This window comes from Rattus norvegicus, chromosome 20 (assembly GCF_036323735.1).
Source record: "Rattus norvegicus strain BN/NHsdMcwi chromosome 20, GRCr8, whole genome shotgun sequence".
Classification (NCBI taxonomy): domain Eukaryota; kingdom Metazoa; phylum Chordata; class Mammalia; order Rodentia; family Muridae; genus Rattus; species Rattus norvegicus.
This window is the reverse complement of record NC_086038.1, coordinates 21,611,801-21,632,111: the sequence shown is the minus strand read 5'-3', so window position 1 is coordinate 21,632,111 and position 20,311 is coordinate 21,611,801. Positions and strand designations below refer to the sequence as shown.

Genomic DNA, 20,311 nt, shown 5'->3' with positions numbered 1-20,311 from the left:
TGGACCACGGTTCAGCTAAATAAACCCAAATAAAACCCTTTCCTCTCCTACTTTGCTTTTGGGGGGAGTATTTGTCACAGCAACAGATGGAATCTGAAACCACACTCTCGGGCCGTGGCCAGGCTTGTTTGGCTCCAGAATAAACTACCTTTTATTTGCTTTAAGGTAAGGACCGTGGTTTGTTTTTATCAGTGGTAAAAATACCTGACCATGTTGACACGGTGCGTGTGGTGTGTATATCGTCATAGTTACAGTGATAGCTACAGAGCTCCATGCTCTGGTGCTCATCTGGAGGTCAGAGGACAGTTTTCAGGACACAGTTCTCTCCTGTCACCAAATGGTATCAGGGATTGGACTCAGGTCCTCAGGCTTCTCAGGAATTGCTTTTACCTGTGACTCACTGGGTTTCGTTGGGGTTAATCCCAGGAAAATGGGTGAAAGCCATTCACAGGATCATGAGGGATCGGTCAGTGATTAAACCACTTCTCCTCTTCCAGCATCCATTCACTGGCCTATATGTCCCCAAGGAGAGGTGGGACCTCTTGAACCCTTCCTTCTCCATAACGAAGTATTGATGGGCAGGCCCAGTCTCGTGCAGCTATTCAGAACGGCTGAGCAGTTAGGAGTGTGCGACAGCTGTGTTTTGCTCTGGTTGGTTTCTTTAAGATCCTGTGTCCAGGCTGGCCTTGAAATCCTCCCGTTCCAGCTGCTGAGTCCTGGAGTGAAAGGTGTGCACTGTTAATGGGGTGCGGAAGCTAGCACCCAGGGCTCTGTGGTTGCTAAGCAAGGCCCTCTACGGACTGAGCAAATTCAGCTCCAACACAGATATTGTGTGTGGATACTGGAAGCAACCAATTTAGATAATCCGGTATACGCTCTTCCAGAAATATAATTTCCGAACTTGTTACTGTGTTCTGCTAAATGGTTTTTTAAAAGGGTCAAAATTGCACCCAAGAGGAAATTAGCATCAGCGCACACAGATGCACTGAGCAAGCCGTACGCCACGAGATGATAACTTTAAAAACAGCATGTTGGGAAATAACCCAAACTCACCTCTCGCCAGCTATGCACCATCCTCCTTCTATTAGGAAAGCTCTGTCAGGGACAAGACTGTTATCTTCACGGAGATGTTCTATGCTTCTGAGCTCTACTACAGGGGAATGGCCCTATTAGCTCTTTTTTTTTTTTATTCTGCCTTAGGCCTCAAAGAGTTGAGGTTTTGGAAACTATAGTGGGAGGTAGAGATGATCAAATACACATGTCTGGTCCCCTTGGGTAGGATGCTTGACCCTAAAGAGCCACACACATTTCCTACCAAGGACCACTTGAGTGTGTCACAGACATTAGGTTACAGATTTCAATTTGCTCTTATTTCTAATCTGATGTATATCTCATTGCATATGATAAAAGTGATTTCTGCCTTTAATTGGGACATAACTAAGAAACAGAGGTCTTCTTTTTCCGTGCTACATGGCGTCATAGTTCACAGATCACTCTGACAGAACTGGCGAGAGTGCACGCACTACATACCTAGACACAGATTCCACCCTGAGCCTCAGGTCCCAGTAGGTTTTATGGTCAGTGGGACTTATCAAATGTTCTAAGATAGATTAAAGCAGCCGTGGAAACATTGTTAAATATACTTGGGCAAATTACCCAATGAGATCTCAGAACAAAAGGATGGGAAGCTCTAAAAGTCATCACCTGCTGTTGTTCTGTTCTAAAGAAACAATCCCCTTTCTATTTAATTTTAATCCAGACCTATAGGGCAGAGGACAGAGATGGAGACAGGCAGATCCCTAGGGTTGTTGGACAGCCACTCTAGACATTCTAGGATCAGCAGGTTCAGTAAGAGATTCTGTCTCAAAATGTAAGGTGGAGAAGACACACAACACGGATACACATGGAGCACACATGGGTATACACACACACACACACACACACACACACACACCACAAATATATACACAAATGTAGATTCGAGTAGCTTTGTCAGATCCTTTCTAACTTGGAAAATCCTTTCATAAAATCTGTTTTGCCAGAGAGGGCTGGGGATGTAGTTCAGGTGTCTAATGGGCACAAAGCCCTTGGTCCTATCCCCAACACCGCAGACACAACCTGTGGAAAGCACACATCTCAGCACTCAGGAAGCAGAGACAGGAGGTTTAGGAGTTCAAGGCCAGCCTTTGCTATATAACAAATCTGAGGCCAGCTTGAGTTACCTGATACCTTGCTGAAACAAGAAAGAAAATGGTGGTGGGGGGTTGAGGGGGCTGGAGAGATGGCTCAGCAATTAAGAACAATGTGTGCTCTTCAAGAGGGACCCAGGTTCAATTCCCAGCACTCATAACTTTCTGTGACTCCAGTTCCAAGGAATCTGATACGTTCATATAGACATGCATGCAGACAAAACATCAGTGGACATAATTATTTAAAAAAAAAATAAATTTCTTTAAAAAGCAAGAAAGAGAGGGAGGGAGGGATGAAAGAAGGGACAGGAGGAGGCTCATTATTAAAAAAAATTAATTCTTCATTAATTAGAACATCTGTGCAACCATCATCTAAGTAAGTATTTATTTTGTGACCATAAATGAGTAACCAAGTCTCTTGCATTAAGCAGTGCCAGTGTAATGCCACCGTAGGACAAAGTCCCTTCGTAAGGACTGGACATGTTCTGTGCAGACTTGTCCAATGATGCTTCGTGTTCAGACGTGCAACTCTCTACTCTATCAGTACCTGAAATCATCCCTTCTAAAAGAGGACGGTGCATTCCTCCGGTGAGAATGAGGTCAACTGAAATCTCGGCTCTAGAAAAGTCTGAACAAGCCAGATGAGGCATTTCGGAGAAGTCAGTGACAGCTGGCTTTCTGCTTAGTTTAGATATTTGACAAGATTTGAGAAGGTTTTAAATGAGAGGGGAAATCACACTGCAGAGTAGCCTTCAAACACAAGAGTAAATTAAGGCTTGAACACATTCTTTTGGGTGATGAATTCTATAGCCTGCCTTGGTCTATGGGGAAGGGGATTGACGGTTGGAAGACAGCAACAGTGGAAGAAGTCAAGGTCTTCTGAAGTTGCAGAGACCCCAGATAGCCAGGCAAAGTCATATGCTTTCATACGGACAAAGGCTAGACCCTTGGTCCCATAACCAGGTGGGGCAGAGCCAGGGCTAGACCCTGTCGAACCTGACACAGGTTCTTCTGTACCGATCCGAGCTCATGGTTCAGATCCACTCTTCCCATCTTCGCTGCACAGCTGGGAGCTTATGGTACAAAACATGCTCAATTTTTGCTTAAACTCAATGACCAATTTCGTAATCCAATTATATCAACCGAAACTGTGGGTATTGGTGCTAATGGGGTCACTCAAGTCCCAAACAGCAGGAGCAGGACAGCCACTGTCTCCAGAAGTAGGTCATAGCACCTTCTCTCCTGTGTGTCCTTGGAGCCAAAGGAGAGGAAACATCCTTATCTCCCAAGACATAGACACTAACAAAAGCATAAAGGAGAGCAGAATATGGTGGTGTATGCCTTTGATCCCACCACTCGGGTAGAAGCAGATTGGCCCGTTCTACAGAACAGTTCCAGAACACTTAGGTCTACACAGAGAAACTCTGTCTTAAAGGAGAAAAAAAATCCAAACAAGACGATCTGCTACATTTTTCTTAGTCTGTAGCATCAGATTGTACCCCCTCTGTCTCACTATATTTTTGCAAGACTATGTCAAACCTACTGAGCATTAAAATACAGACGCTTCCAACTGGAGGGGTGGCTTAGTGGTTAACAGCAGTGGGCACTCTTTGCAGACGGCTCACTTCCGGTTTCCAGCAACCACATGGATAGCGACTCTGTGGATCTAAAACGCTCTTCTGATCTCCACAGGCATGCACATGGTCCACACATGTACATGCAGACAAAACACTCATGCACATACAATAAATAAATCTAAAATGAAATTCCTTTATTGGAGAAATGTTGCTGTTTCTCCAAGTCTTCTCCAAAGACCCCTGTGTGTGGCAAACATGTTAAGTGAGTGCGGATGTTTGTTTTACGTTCATTTGTCTTTTGTTACAAGGGTCCCCGCCATGAGGCTCGAGAGAAATGATGCAAAGTTACTGTTACCTTTTCTTCATCTCATGCAAAGCTAGACAGAGAAATCCAGGGGTGTCCTTGAATGTCCAGAAAGTAGACCCACACATGCATGCAGTCTTGATGAATGAACGTGATTGACTGAGCTAGAGATGTAACTCAGTTACGCCTCTAATATGTTACAGCCTAATGTGCACAAGGCCCTGGACTCAACCACCAGGACCACTCGGAAAGGAATACAAGTACATGCTTATACATACATGCTTATACATACATGCTTATACATACATGCTTATACATACATGCTTACAATACTAGCATGGAGGCAGAGGCATCAGGAGTTTGAGAGGTATTGGGGCTACACAAGACTCTGTCCCTAAAAACAAATAAAAAAGAAAAGAAGGGAGAGAGGGAGAAGGAGAGGGAGAGGGAGAGGGAGGTAGAACTCTACAGCTGGAGAGGTGGCTCAGTGGTTAAGAGCACTGATTGCTCTCCCAGAGGTCCTGAGTTCAATTCCCAGCACCCACATGGTGGCTCACAACCATCTGTAATGGGATCTGATGCCCTCTTCTGGTGTGTCTGAAGACAGCGATAGTGTACTGACATAAAACAAATAAATGTCTTAAAAAAGAACAACTAAAACTTTAACTGTTTAGAAGGAGAGTAAGAAAGTGTGTTTATGCTGTTCGAACACGGAGGCGCTTCTTCAACAAAACACAAAGTCGAAAAACATTAGGTTAAGATCCATCGATTGCTTACTTGCTTGCTTGCTTGCTTGATTGATTGATTGATCGGCTTGATTTGAAGCAAGGTCTGCTGCAGCTCAAGCTAATCTCAGATTTGTGATGTAGCCAAGGGTGGTCCTAACTTCCCATCCTCCTGCCTCCACCTTCCAGGCGCTGGAATTCCAGGAGTACTGGGGGATCAAACCCAGAGTTTTAAGGGTGAAGGCAAGCACTCTGCCAAATGATCCACCCCAGCCCCAGGAAACATTAATTAATAGTAGGACTACATTTTAAAAATGCATCAAAGGACACTCGCCAACATAATTATCTTCATTTATAAATATTTGTTGAACTATCTCCTTAAGATTCATGCCTACATAGGGAGGGGATGCAGCATTTGGAATAGAAATTAATTAATTAATTTTTGAAAGGCTAAATTGGGTGAGATGGTGGTAATTAAATTATATACTTATGATATGTATGCTTATTTTAATGTCTTAGGTGTTACAGTTCCTTTCATAAATGTCTAACCGTTGAAATTTGTGTAAAACTTGAACTGGCAAACTAATGTTGATGATGTAAGTATGTAGCAACTGACCTCAGCCTAGATTTGAGGTCAGAGAAAAAAAGAAAACCTTAAAAAAGAAAAAAAGATTCATGCCTACTATCTTTGCGTGTAGTGTCCGCTATACTTTCATTTTACAAGTGAGACAAGAGTATGAGCAGACAAGCTGATGTGTTTATAAAAGGTTAAAGTGAGGGGGGTTAACTTCTATGGAGATGTAGTGAGGTGTGGGCGAAGGAGGTGCCTTGGTGGGCCCATCTTGAGACATCCCTTCCCCCTGAGGGACCAATCACACGACTGTATAATATAGACCATTTTATATATAGAACAGTTTATTCTGGGAAAGGAGGAAGGGAGGGGGAGGGGCAGAGGAAGGGGGAGGGGAAGGGGAGGAGGAGAAAAGGAGAGAAGGAGAAGGAGAAAAGGAGAAGAAGGAGAAGGAGAAGGAGAAGGAGGAGAAGGAGAAGGGGAAGGGGAGGGGGAAGAGGAAGAGGAAGAAGAGGAAGAAGAGAAAGAAAGAAAGAAAGAAAGAAAGAAAGAAAGAAAGAAAGAAAGAAAGAAAGGAAGGAAGGAAGGAAGGAAAGGAAGGAAGAAAGAAAGAGAGTAGAGGCCCGCCATGAGGACGTGGAGAGAAGAAGGGGAGGGGATGGGGAGTGGGGAGGGAAGAGCAAGAGGGGAGCAAGAGAACAAGAGAAAACCAGATGGCAAGACAGTGAGGAGGGGGCAAGTAGCCCCTTCTATAGTGAGTCAGGCTTACCTGGCTGTTGCCAGGTAACTGTGGGGTGGAGCTTAGACAGAACGCAAACACAAACCATTCTCAGGAAACCGGCATGGCCTGCTTTGATTCTCTCTGGTCACAGGCAAATGAAGCTGAAACTCACGAGGGCATATTTTACACACATTTGATTAGCAGACGTTAACAAGTCTGACAAGAGGAGAAATCGGTAAGAATCTGCAGCCCCCGGGGGAACTTTCCACACTGGTAGTAGTAACAGTGATGATTATTTAGGGAAATTTGAAGTATTTACTGTCATGTCTCAATGTTACCACCCAGCAATTCTTTATGCACAAAGGGCCCAAAGGGACACTCCATGTTAACAGGGCGTGTCGTACAAAAAACGTTCACAGAAGCGCTTGTTAGTAAGAACAAGTAGTAAGAAGCCTAAAAGCCCAACCTAGGAAAATAAATAAATAACATCAAAAAGAGGCAGTTTAAGCAGTAGATAGGATACCTGGTGGCTGAGAAAATAAGTGAGTCAAACTAACCACAGCAACATGGGCAGCTTTCACAAAAATAATGTCGGACGGGCAAGACAGCTCATCAGCAGAAGGTGCTTACTGACAAGACTGACAACCCCAGTTCGGCTACCAAACCCTGTGATTCATCTAACCATAGGAGAGGGTGATTCTAGAAGTTTTTCTCTGACTTACACTGGCTTAGCTTAGCATGTATGCCCTCCCCGATGTCTCTCTCTCTCACACACGCACACACAATAATAATTGATATAATTTAATAAAAATGACGTTAACCAGAGAAGAGGAACTTCTCTGAATCGGATCCTGGCTCATTGTCTGGCTCTGTCTTTACAGAATGTTTATCTGAACCCTCTCGGGAGGCAGTCTGCCAGCCAGGGCAGGAGTGTTACTGAGAAACACTGGGCTCACAGGGATTGGAAGCCTGGGATGGACACGGGCTAGGCTGGGTGCCGGACATCAGTCAGGGATGAAGTTTATACTCACTGGGTACTTCTAATTTCCTCTGTCCTGCTGGCAGTCCTGAGTAGGTCCCTGTGTGAGAAATGAGTGTCCTCAGATGACCCCAAACGGAAGGGAAGAAAGAGATCAGAGCTTCATCCACACTTGACTCAGGAGGTCTAAGTACAAATCAAATTTGTCCTCAGCCAGCCATTTTTAGTTCAAAATGTTCATCTGTGTCTCTCGAGTCACTCTGATCCAATCTGGTGGCCTCCCGTGCAGGGACTCTTTTTTTCATTTTGAGGGAGCAGTCAGATTCTGTCTGTGCTCTGGGAGGGTAACGAGGCCACTTCCTAACAGTATGGAGTGCAAGAAGGGACCTCAGGCTGACCCCTCTTCAGCTGTGGGCCAACGAATTCCCTTTATTCTGTCCCTGCTGGCCTCCTCCCACTCATCCTCAAGGCCACTCGTTCTGAGCTGTGTTTGCTGTATACCCAGCTGGAGGGTGATGGTTAGCATTGGTAATCAACTTCACAAGATCTGCAGTCACCTAGGAGACAGACCTCTAGTTACATTTCTGAGGAAATTTCTAGAACGGGTTAACTAAGCCAAGCAAATCCACTCTAGATAAGGGTGGTTCTCCTCCACGGGCCGGAGCCTCAGACCAAATAAAAGGACAAAGTGACCTACTACCTCTCTAGCATCTACTGCTCTTCCTGACTGTAGATGTCACATGACCAGTCGCCTCAAGCTCTTTCTGCTGCCATGACTCCCCCCCCAACACCGCCGTGTTGGGGGTACATTCAAACTGTGAGCCAAAACAAACTCTCCTTAACTCCAATGCTCCCCCACCAATAGACTATTAAAATTCAGATTTTTTGTGGTGTATTTTATTATATTAACAGGGAAAGTAAGGCAGTATGCATCTTCCCCAAGCATCTAGGTAGGACTTGTCTTTCTTGGTTATAAACACACACACACACACACACACACACACACACACACACACACACACACACACACACCATAGAGAAGCCCTGTCTCAGAAAAAACAAATCCAACCAACCTGAGTCTATACATGGATAGTCTGTGCTGAAATGAGTGTCAAGGTGACAGAAGGGACCATAGTGACACTTTCAGTTCTCCTAGTTTGGCCAATCTGACTCACTCAGGTGATGAGATCAGCAGCGGGTGACAATTTGCCAAGAAGGTGTGGGGTGCTTCTTCGGGGCAACAGCCCTTCAGATTGTCCTTACAGATGTCTTTGATTTTACGCTCACTTACATATCCTTTCCCATGGGGATGGGTTGCGATACCCGCTCTCATTTTCCTCAGCGCCCTGGGGGCGTGGCCATGGCGAGGATGTAGGAAGCGCACTCCCGAAAAAGAATTGGTTGTGCAAGTTCACCTCCGTAGGCAAATCTGGCCCCCAGCCCTTCTTTCCTAGCTCAGCCATGTGCACGATAGCTTCTGAGGTGATTGGGCACTCGCGGTGAGACTTCAAGAACAGGGCTCCATTTTGTTTCTGTTTGTGAGACAAGGTCTCACTGTAACCCAGGCCACCCTCTAAGACAGCAGAGAATGACTTTGAGCTACGGACCTTCCCACGTCCCCTTCTGAAAGTGCTGGGGTCAGCAGCAAGGGCCACCATCCTGCTTTAGGAAGCACTAGAAATAGAACCGAGGATTTGATGCACGCTGGGCAAGGCACTCTGCCAGCGGAGAGAAGGTTCCAGCCCTGAAAAAAAAAATCTTTCCGTATAAATTGTGTTCCAGGTTGCCTTCAGCTATTATTCTCTCTCTCACACAGAAAAATATTGTAATGCGACTTCATGTCCAAAATCTAAAATTGTGGATTTGTAAACACTTGAGTGACTTAGCAGAACAACAACAAGAACACTTGTTGTTTTTTAACTTGGTAAGCAGGATCTCACTCTGCATGGATGAATTCCACTGTGAAACTCAGCCACGGCCACACTAACTTTCAAACACCCGCCACTGTCTACTGATTGTCAATAGACGTTAGATGTCACGTACACTGCAGCTAAGTGAAAAGCTAGAAGGGTCAGGAAGCGCAGTAAGCCAAGCTGGCCATGCCACGGATTGCGAGTTCTGTGCTTTCTCTGCACGCTGTTCAGCGCAACACCCCCACCCTCCCTCCTCCTCCTGGGAATAGAGAGGGCATTGCTTTCACAGCAACCTTAAATACAGAGTACAGAAAAAAAGAAAGCCGATGGCTTTTTCTATCACACCATGTGATAGAAACCATATCTGAAACTTCTAAAGTGGCCCAGAACATGAGGCCAGGTAAGCCATGAGCCTAGGGGAAAACCGAATGCAGTTGTTCTGCTAACGGACTCCTAATGACACGCTGTTGTACCATAGACCAGTGCTGAGGACAGCCCTCATCAGAAACGCTTCTTCCTCTTGCAGCAGACGGGAACTAACAGAGACCCCCAAGTGGACAATAAGAATAAGAAACTTTGGGTTGGGGATTTAGCTCAGTGGTAGAATGCTTGCCTAGTAAGCGCAAGGCCCTGGGTTCGGTTCTCAGCTCCGAAAAAAAAAAAAAAGAATAAGAAACTTTGGAACATACAATCCTAAATGGGACATCTTCATCAAATCTCTTCCCTCGATGCTCGGGGATCCCTGCAGAAGAGGAGGCATTAGAGAGAGATTCTAAGAGCCAGAGGTGGTGGATGACTCCAAGGAGACAGGGTTTTTCCAGACACAAAAAAACTAACATACATGAATTCACAGAGACTGTGCTGACATGCATAAGATCTGCAAGCCAGACAGTGGAGAGGAAGTAGACACCAGCTGCCAGCCTTACCCAAGAAACTAACTATAGTTGATACCCACTAGCAAAGGGAAAATCAGTTTTCTTCAGTGCAGTCTCACTGGGCCTGTCAGCCACACTTCCGGGTAAGCCCCACAGCCTGAACTAGCTGGGCAACATGAAAGAAATTCAATGGCGTTTTTCATATTGCTTTATTTGGTTTTGTTTTTTGTTTTTTGTTTTTTGTTTTTTGGTCTTTTGTCTATTTTGATTTTCATTTGGGAGGGAGTGTTTAGGGTTGCTTTTTGGTTTTTGTTTTTGTTTCTTGCTTTTTTTTTTTTTTTTAAGAGAGAGAACATAAAATTGGGTGATTAGGAAGATGAGGAGGAGCGGGCTGGAGAGATGGCCTCAGTAGTTAGAAGGACTGACTGCTCTTCCAGAGGTCCTGAGTTCAATTCCCAGCAACCACATGGTGGCTCACAACCATCTATAATGGGATCTGATGCCCTCTGTTGATGTGTCTGAAGACAGATACAGTCCTTTCAAAGCCACTCTGGTGCACACTTGTCAGTGCATTGATTCTGAAGACTGAGCACTCAGGTGTCTGTTTGGATAGCTCTGCACAAGCTGGTTACGTCTCTCAGTCTTCTGGATTGTTCTAATAGAACTGGTCCAAGGTTTGGCTTATATTTCTATATTACAGTCTACCAACGACGAAGGCCAGGGTACTTGAACAAAGCAGGAACCTGGAGGCAGGAACTGATGCAGAGGTCATGGAGGGGTGCTGCTTACTGGCTTGCTCCACACGGCTTGCTCTGTCTGCTTTCTTATAGAACCCAGGACCTCCAGCCCAGGGATGGGACCGCCCACAATGGGCGGGGCATCCCCCCATGAATCACTAATTAAGGAAATGCACTATAGACCTGCTTACGGACCCATCTTATAGAGACATTTACTTAATTGAGGCTCCCTCCTCTCATGACTTCAGCTTGCTTGCGTCAAACTGACATAAAACTGGCCGGCCCAAGCTCAAAGCACACCCCAGATCCAACCGACATTGATAAGGAACTGTTCCACCTAGTTTTCGAAAAGAACAACGTGCTCTGCGTTAGTAACACCGCATTTAGCCGTGCTTCCTTAAAGCGTCTGCTGTTCTTTTAGAAAGGCACGTTCTTGCAATTAGCGCGGTAAACCCGGCTGCAAAGGACAGAGGAGGAGCCTAAGAAACCCCAAGCTTTGGCTCCATCTCTGCTCCCAGTAACATCAATGCTATGGACGAACGGTTTGTGCTCCGCTTACAAAACTGGCGTTGTAAGAAACGTTCCTCCCTCCCAAGAATTATGGGGAGATGAATATCAGCGGCGGCGCCTTGAGCTGCAACATAAAATCCGAGTTAGTCTTATTTTTAGTTCAGAAAGCTTAGAAGTAAATCCCATATTGTTCTAGCATTTCTATCATGGTCATTGGTCCAAACTGTTTTTTTAATGTGGGATGTTTATTTGGCTCTTCGTGCAAGAGATAGACCAAAAAGCAAGGAGGAGGGGACGGGGGAAAGAAGCCATATAAAAAGACAAATACAGAGAGGAAGCGAGTGAGACAACTTTGATTAATGTAGTATGCTAAAAATGACTTCAAGAAATGAAAGGGCTCAGTCAGATGATTTCAAGATTCAAAGCTTCGCCAGCCGTTTCAGACCAAAGCTGAAGAGATGAAGCCAAAAAATTCTGCATGCAGGATCAGAAAAGGGCAGACGCAGAAGGCACAGACACCAAAGTGATTTTCACCAGCAGAGACGAAAGGCATAAGTAAGTATGTGGATCCCATTGTCCGGAGAGAATTTACAGACCTCCCTTAAGGCTGCTTTGCTCTCTCCCGAGTCTCTGTCAAAGGGTTAAGCAATGTCAGAAATCCTTGGTTGGTCCTTAATCTAATTCTTAAACTTTTGGGGGCCCTGGGTAGCCACTGAGTTCAATAGTCAGCTTCATCTTGTCTCAGGAAGACCTGTCTCAATGGCCTCCCTCTCAAAACAAAGTTAAATTAAAAATAAATAAATAAATAAAATAAACAGGGGTTGGGGATTTAGCTCAGCGGTAGAGCACTTGCCTAGCAAGCGCCAGGCCCTGGGTTCGGTCCCCAGCTCCGAAAAAAAAGAAAAAAGAAAAAAATAAAATAAAATAAACAGCAAGGCAAGATGGTATGTACTTGAAACCTTAACACTTGGAAAACTGAGCTACAACTACCACGAGTTCAAGAACAGCCTGGCTATATAAGTTCAAGGACAACCTGGGCTACATACTAGATTATTTTTATCTCAAAAATAAAAAGAAGAAGGGGGAGAGAGAAAAGGAAAAGAGTAGAGGTCTGTGTTGGTGAATTAGTTAAACGGCTTTGGCTCCTGGCAGGTCGCAAGAGCACTGCACCCGCCCAAGAGTTCTCTGGATTCTTGAATGAAAGACACACACGCACGCACGCACGTACGCACGCACGCATGCACGCGCCGGCTAATGAAATGCCTTAACTAGCTCACTTCTAAAGCTCCTCGCAGCTAGCACACATTTCCCTCCAGTATTCCTGGCTTTACACCTCCTAAATCTATTTTATCTTTGCTGCCCTGTTCCCTTCTGGGCAGCACCCCACCTCCGTTCCCCCTCTCCCCCCCCCCCCACCTCTGTAAATAAAGCCCTCTTCCTTTCCACCTACATTACTCTTTTTTTTTTCTTTTTTCTTTTTTTCGGAGCTGGGGACCGAACCCAGGGCCTTGCGCTTGCTAGGCAAGCGCTCTACCACTGAGCTAAATCCCCAACCCCCTACATTACTCTTAAACCTGATCCCTCTCCTCTTCCCCTCTCCCTCAGTCCCTTGCCCACACAATCTAAAAGTCCCGCCTCCGTCTCCCTGCCCAGCCATTGGTTGTATGACATTTTTTTTTTTATTACCGATTGTAGCCAGCTGAGGGCAGGGACCCTCAGGTCTGGAAGCACAGCTTTGGGGAGTCAGATTAAGACAAAGCATTAGAATCAATTCCCAACAGAGGTTGGGCTGGGAAGATGGCTCAGCGCGATTGCAGAGGACCAGAGTTCAGTTCCCAGCATCCACACAGGGAACATCACAACTGCCTTTATCCTCACTCCCAGGGGATTCAGCACCTCCTTCCGGTCTCCACAGGCATATGCATGCATGCACACAAATAAAAATAAAACAAATCTATTTTCAAATAAAAAAAAAAGGAAGAGGAGGGAAAGGAAGAAAAGTTTCAGCTACCAAGAAAGGACCAACAGGTTCTTCAACATGCTGCAGCCACCAGGACTCTGAAGAATGCGAGGCCAAGCAGCCACGAACTCAGTCAGTCCTCTAAACCTTGAACCGAAATGAATAATTCTTTCCCTTCTGCTGCTACGTCAGGAATTTTAGTCACTTTAAAGGGAAATAACATAAAATTGGAGAGTGGGAGGGTGGATGGATGGATGGATGGGTGAGATGGATGGGTGGATAGATGGGTGGGTGGATGGATAGATCGATAGGTGGGTGGATAGATGGGTGGGTGGGTGGATGGAGGGGTAGGTGTATGTATGTATGTATGTATGTATGTATGTATGTATAGATGAGTGAGTGGGTGGATAGATGGATGGGTGGCTGGAGGGATGGATAGGTGGATGGATAGATGGGTGGGTGGCTGGAGGGGTGGATAGATGGGTGGGTGAGTGGATGGCTGGGTAGGTGGATGGATGTATAGATGGGTGAGTAGGTGGATGGATGTGTAGGTGGGTGGATAGACAAGTGGGTGAGTGGATGGATGGGTAGGTAAATGGATAAATGGATAAGGTTAGCCAATGTTTTATCATTAGACCTCGGTGTCTGTCAAGTTGTTTCTCTTTAGAACCAGAACTAAGTGATAACCTAATCATCCACTTCAAACATGTTCTTAGATGCAGAGTCTATGGATCGAAGAGAAGCATATTTGAAAGCATCTGATTCTATCTCAAATTGCCCTTGCAGAAAGATTGTACCAACGTTGACTCTTGCCAGCAATGCACGAGAGCCAGTTGTCCAATACTCTCTCCTTTGGGAGGAAAAAAAAAAGTCATTTCCATTCTCTACAATGTCAGAAATATACCAATATATGTCAACAATAACATTTCTCTGTTCCTTTAATTTTCAGGGGTACCATTACTGGTGGGGCTGACTGTCTTCTTATGAGTATGGAGGCTCTCAGGACTCCCTCTCAGGACTCCCATTAGGCCTCCCGTATCTGTGTAGTCATAGTTACTTCCTCAGAGGATCCGTGTCTGTTGATGGCTTTCCTTTGGTACAGCAGCAGGGGAGGCTGCGCAGAGCAAGAATTAACTCCCCAAGAGCTCCCCAAGACAGCACCCAGTGAGGTGAGCTGCTCCCCAGGAATGCCTGGTACCATGCGGCAGAGTTCCCCAGCAGGACCGGGCCTCAGCTTCGTAGGAAACAGTGTCATGCTCTTTGGCATTTCTCTTGTGACTTCCTTCCTTTCTCCCTATTTTGCATCCCTGCTCCCCACCACCACGCTGCTCCCTCCACCCCCTGTAGGATCATACCCCAACAAAACTGACTTGAAAGTTGGGACGATGGATCAAAGAATAAGAAGGGTTGCTATGCAAGCCTGAGGACCTGAGTTCAAATCCCCAGAGCACACGTCAAAAGCTGGGCATGGCCAGGTACTTGCTTGTAACCCCAGTACTGGAGGGGGTGGAACTAAGAGGATCGCTGGGACTTGATGCTCACCAGTTTGATGCCAGGTTCAGGAAAAGACTCTGTGTCAAGGGAATAATGTGGAATGTAATGGTCACATGTGCAGGAGCATGTGCCTATATACAACATGCATGTGATGTGTACATATACCATGCACATAAGTAACATGCACACATACACATATAAGGAAAATCTACGTATACATAAATCCTCATTTTAAGGTCTCTTTCTGGGATAGGGAGGCTAAATCAAACCAAAATGGTTTCCCTCCTCCTCCCCAATTGAATCTGATTGTTTATATATTTTCCCATTTTTAAGACTGATATTAAAAACACATTTTAAAATATTAATAAGGAATGGGTGTTTCTGAAAGGCAGCCCTGGGCCATCACAGACGAGCGGCTTGGCTTGTAGGCACTATCAAGTTCAAGCGGCTAATAATTATTGTCTTCAAAAATCAATGTTCCACCCCCACACTTGAGTATTTGTTTTCAAGACAAGGGTCTTCCATTACACAGGCTAGTCTCAAAACGCCTATACAGCTGAAGGTGACCTTGATCTTCTGACCTCCTGCCTGCAGTCATAGGTATACATAATCAGTCCCAGTTTATATGGTGCTGGGGCTCAAACACAGGAGTTTGTGCATGCTGGGCAAGCAATCTGCCAACCAAGCTACACCCACAGCTTTGCTCTTGATTTCAAACATGACATACTGACCTAAAAATTCCCTTGGAAAATTAACTTAACAAAAAGGTGCACTTCTGTATACACTTTTATATATAAAGTTGATATATATGCTATATATATTATACATATATATAATCCGCTATAAGAAAATCGATCACCAAAGGCCGGGCAGGGATAGACACTGGGAAGACAAAAGTCTTAGCTACTTTTCTATTGCTGTGACAAGACGTCATGACCAAGGCAACTTCTAAAAGAAAGCATTTCATTTGAGGCTCATGATTCCAGAGGGTTAGAGCTCATGGCCATCGTGATAGAGAACAGGCATGGCACTGGAGCAGTGGCTGAGAGCTTCCATCCCAAGTCACAAACAGGAAGCAGAAAAAGAGTTGAGAATGATATGGGGCTTTTGAAACCTCAAAGCCCACTCTCTGTGACACAGACACACCTCTTCCAGGAAGGCCACACCTCCTAATCCTTCCCAAACAGTTCCACAGACTAGAGACCAAGCATTCAAACATATGAACCTATAAGGGCCATTCTCTTTCAAACCAACATGACTAAGAAGGTCAGATTTCTTGAATCTGTGATTTGCATAAGCCTAGGTAACGAAGAAGTTCTCTGTTTCTCTGTCTCTGTCTCTGTCTCTGTCTCTCTCTCTCTCTCCACACACACACACACACACACACACACACACACACACACACACACGCGTTCAAAGTAGATTGCCCTCCTTTCTAGTGAGTAATGTTCATCTGGGAGTCTGGCAAGAAGGTTTCCTTCCAATGGAGAGAGATTTTGGGTCAGATGACATTTTCTAGTATCTAAGATCAATATGGTCTTAATTAAAACACCAGCCTCCCAAGAAGACTCTGAGAGGCAGTAAACAACACTAAACTCAGCTGGATCAGAGCCCAGAAAGTCAACCAGACTTGTGCAAATGAAGAGGAATACAAACACACACACACACACACACACGCGCGCGCGCGCGCGCGCGCGCGCGCGCGCTTAAAGCTTTCAAAAGCAGCTAAGGACTTAGAAGGGGGAAGGGAGATGGGAATGCAGGAACAAAGAAAATTGCCAGTTTGCATCCTTATGTGGTCCAGGAACCAGACACAGCCACTGGGGAAGATTCTGTGGGGTGGGAGTGGGGGTGAGGAAGTCATTCTTTCAGCTGCACAGTTAAAACAAACATAGGAGGCAACAAAGGACAACTAGGACAAAGCAGCTTGCCTTGTCTGGGCATGGAGTGTTCAAGGAGGACCTGTAAACACGGCAGCTAGACATAGTAGACACACTGGTGCTGTGACCGCCCCCAACATCCATGATGAATCCAGAACATTAAGAGGGGGAAAGTTGACTCTGCCCTTTTGCTACATGTCATCAGAACGTGCTGTCAGTTGGAACTTGCGAAGCACACGAGGGGCTTTGTGTTACGCAACTGCAAACACGGAGAAGTAACAGAGAAAACTCACTCCAGTTAGATCCAGCACGCGGTAAGGCAGTGGACCTTGAATCTTAGATTCGAGATTTATTAAAAGATAATTAGGGCTCAGAGATGGCTCAGCAGTTAAGAACGCTGGCTGTTCTTCCAGAGGACCTCGTTTGGATGCCCAGCAGCCCATGCGGCAGGGATCTGACATCCTCTTCTGGTCTCTATGGACACTTTACACACATGACATACACATAGATATACACATAAATTAAATTGCATTACATTAGACACTTTAAAAAGAGATAATGAGAGTCTATAGGTTCTATGCTAACCAGATTGACAGCACTCACAGTCTTGTTGGTCAGGAGATTCTAACTAAAGATAGGGACGCTTCAGGACAGATGCTCATGCAACCATTACTACTGGAGTTAACCTGCAGAACTGCATCCTTCGCAATGCAATGGTGCGTCCTAATGCAGTCAGCAGCTATCAACTAAAGACCCTGGTGACCTTGGAGAAATCATCAAAGCACAGTATCACTTTGGGTAAAGAGATGGTACAGTCGTTAAAGTGCTTGCCCTGTAAACATGACAGTACCATGCGGAAAGCTGGGAGTGGAGGCGCACTTGTCGGCAGAGCCAAGGGTAGCTTTGTGGCTTGCTAACCAGTCAGCCTATCCTAATCAGTTAGCTTCAGGCCATCCCTCAAAACACAAGGTGGACGTGGGATAGTGCCACAAATCCTTAACCCCAGCGCTTGGGAGGCAAGGACAGTAGATCTCTTTGAGTACAAGGCCAATCTGATTTTTACTTAGTGCATACCAGGCCAGCCAGGGATATATAGTAAGAACCTGTTCAAACCAGCAAGCAATACAGAATAAAACAAAAGGTCGGGCCGTGGTGGTGCACACCTTTAATCCCAGCACTCAGGAGTCAGGGGTACGCAGATCTCTGTGAGTCTGAGGCCATCCTGGTTTTCAGAGTGAATTCTAGAACAGCCAGGGCTAAACAAGAAACCCTGTTTTGAAAAAGACAAACAAATAAGCAAATAATAATAATAATAATAATAATAATAATAACAATAATAACAATAATAATAATAATAAAAAGGAATGATACTCAAGGTTGACCTCTGGCCTCTACACACAAGACATACATACATAAAAAGCGTAGTACAACTTTATGTTAATAAAAATGGAGCTCAGTTTTTTTGTGATAGCTGTCAATGCAAAAAACTATACCACTTACCTCAAGGGGAATAAAAGATGGTTTATTTTACAGTCAAATGAATGATGGAGACCAAGGAACCACAGAACTAGGTTGCCCTGGGTTCCATTCCCCCCTCCCTTCACACCGGCTTCCCCTTCCTTCCTCTCTCAGTAACAGAACAAAGAAAGCCATAAATCAAGGCGATTTAAATCTTATTGGTGAGTGTTAAGTTTCAAACCCAGGACAAAGGGCTGAGGTAGCTATTTAACATATCAAAGTGGGCCTGGATGCTTCTCCCAGCATCCCTCACTCCCCCCCCCCGCCCCCCGCCCCCCCCCCCCCCCCCCCCCGTGTTACCGAGTATGGCTGGTATACCCTGCCCCCTACCCTAAACTTTCCAGTGCAGGGGCTGGACTGCCCTTCCCTCAGAGGCTGTTCCCTGAATAATCCAGACATTTGATTTCCCACCCGTTTTGTTCCGGTGGTCTCTTGACCATTGAACCTGGCTCTTCTTTTTCCCCACTCCCTTCCTCCTCTAGTCCCCATCCCCATCTTAGCCTGGCCATGTCCACTCTAGACTCTCCCAGATATGTCTGCCTCTGGCTCTGCTCTCTCACATCTCTATAGTAAACTTTCTTTCCCACCATATAACCTTTCTCCTCTCCCCCTCCCCTCCCCCCTCCCTTCCTCCTCCTCCTCCTCCACCTCCTCCTCCTCCTTCTTCCTCTCTCTCTCTCTCTCTCTCTCTCTCTCTCTCTCTCTCTCTCTCTCTCTCTCTCTCTCTCTCTCTCTCCTTATTCAGCATGTAATCAGAGAGGCAGTTAGCACAAGTTGTCAAAATCTCCCACAAAGATCAGATGCTGCGTGATGACGTTTTCAGCTTTCATTCGGGCCCGTGGACTGTTAAAAGGTTCCAAAGAGTTTTTATCTGTTACAAGATATTAATTCCAAAACATAGTCGGGCAAGGGATGGCTGTTCAGGGAGCTAAAGCTTGCCTGGGATGAGGTCCACAGCACTGCGACCTGTCAGCATCTGTGACGTTCTCATTGGCTAATCTTTGCGCGCACAGCTTCTTTCCGGTTGTTCTTGTTCACATAAGAAAACACCACCACAGGTTTCGTTTATCGCTCCTACAAGGTGCTCATTGAATCCGCAACCCTGCCCCACCCAGCTACAAGGGCTAGGCTGCTGAAATCCGCCCCGGCTGGCACAACTGCCTTGTCTGAAACTCAAGGCCAGGGATGGTGGTGGATGGAGAGGGTGGCGTTGGGAAAGCCTCACATGTACCACTTTAGCTCCTATTTTGTCTGCTGGTCAGGGTGAATTCCTTGGCTCTCTCCAACTGCTGGAGGTGGAGATCTGCTGTGTCAGTTGTGCCTGGAAGGGGAACGAACGAAACTAGATACAGAAATAATTTCGGCCGCACCCCATTCTCAGTGATCTGGAACGTTGGATAATTTCCTAGAACACTGTAAGAAACAGATCTCAAGAGGCAAAGCTAAGACCACATAACAGACAGGGTAGGTCATGCATGCACTGAGGCCCCCACGCCAAGGCTGGAGTCTCTGAGTGAGGAGCTTCAGAGAGCTGTAAGCAGATCAGAAAGCAAGTGCCAGCAGCCTGAGCAAGTCCTCATGTGGCCAAGACCAAGCTGTCACAAGGTTGTCAATGCTGACCTTGTTTTCATATGAAGTGGTTCTGTCCCCTCAGAGCATGTTCAATGAATCACTTGACATCTGGTACTTCCTCTAGCTGTTCTCCAGAACCTAATGCATCATCAGAATCCCCGACAGTTGTGACTGGGGAGATAGCTCCTTTAGTAAAGTGCTTGTAGTGCAAGTCTGAGGTCGTGAGTTCAAATCCTAGGCACTCAGAGAGGAATCAACTGTGGTGATATGAATATGTAACCCAAGGACTAAATGGGTAAACACAGGGGGTCCCTAGAACTCATTAGCCAGTTAACCTAGCCAAGTTGGTGAGCTCCACATTCACTGAGAGAACCTATCTCAAAATTTAAAATAGAAAATGATCCTGAAAGACACATGACATTGACCTCTGGTCTCCTTATGTATGTGTACACATATGCACATACATCACATATAACAGCATACATATACTATATACATATATAACACCATATACAATACCAAACAGAGAAGAGAATCCCTGAAAGCCCAGAGTCTCTCTTTTTTTTTTTTTTTTGGAGCTGGGGACCGAACCCAGGGCCTTGAGCTTCCTAGGTAAGCGCTCTACCACTGAGCTAAATCCCCAGCCCCATGCCCAGAGTCTCTTAAGGCAGTGGTTCTCAACCTTCTTGATGCTATGACCCTATAGTTATTGGTGTTGTGGTGACTGCCAACCATAAAGTTTTTTGTTGATACTTCATAACTGTAATTTTGCTACCACTATGACTC

The 20,311-nt window shown here is 45.6% G+C and overlaps 3 long non-coding RNA genes across 5 annotated transcripts; 1 reads left to right on the top strand and 2 right to left on the bottom strand.

Moving 5' to 3' along the window:
- Positions 1-582: 582 nt before the first annotated feature.
- LOC120098842 (uncharacterized) lies at positions 583-8,269 on the bottom strand. Of its 3 annotated transcripts, none has more exons than XR_005497457.2 (3): positions 7,119-7,251; positions 4,848-5,004; positions 583-716 (listed from the first exon to the last, which is right to left on the bottom strand). It is a non-coding gene; the product is annotated as an uncharacterized LOC120098842 (long non-coding RNA). The 3 variants fall into 3 exon arrangements; XR_005497458.2 differs by lacking the exon at positions 583-716 and adding an exon at positions 8,140-8,269 and having other exon boundaries at positions 4,351-5,004; positions 7,119-7,623; XR_010060819.1 differs by lacking the exon at positions 583-716 and adding an exon at positions 8,140-8,269 and having other exon boundaries at positions 4,873-5,004; positions 7,119-7,166.
- LOC120098843 (uncharacterized) lies at positions 7,656-13,980 on the top strand. The gene is made up of 2 exons (XR_005497459.2): positions 7,656-11,656; positions 13,778-13,980. It is a non-coding gene; the product is annotated as an uncharacterized LOC120098843 (long non-coding RNA).
- Positions 13,981-16,771: 2,791 nt separating this feature from the next.
- LOC134483795 (uncharacterized) lies at positions 16,772-17,708 on the bottom strand. Its single transcript, XR_010060822.1, has 2 exons — positions 17,599-17,708; positions 16,772-16,918 (listed from the first exon to the last, which is right to left on the bottom strand). It is a non-coding gene; the product is annotated as an uncharacterized LOC134483795 (long non-coding RNA).
- Positions 17,709-20,311: the final 2,603 nt, after the last annotated feature.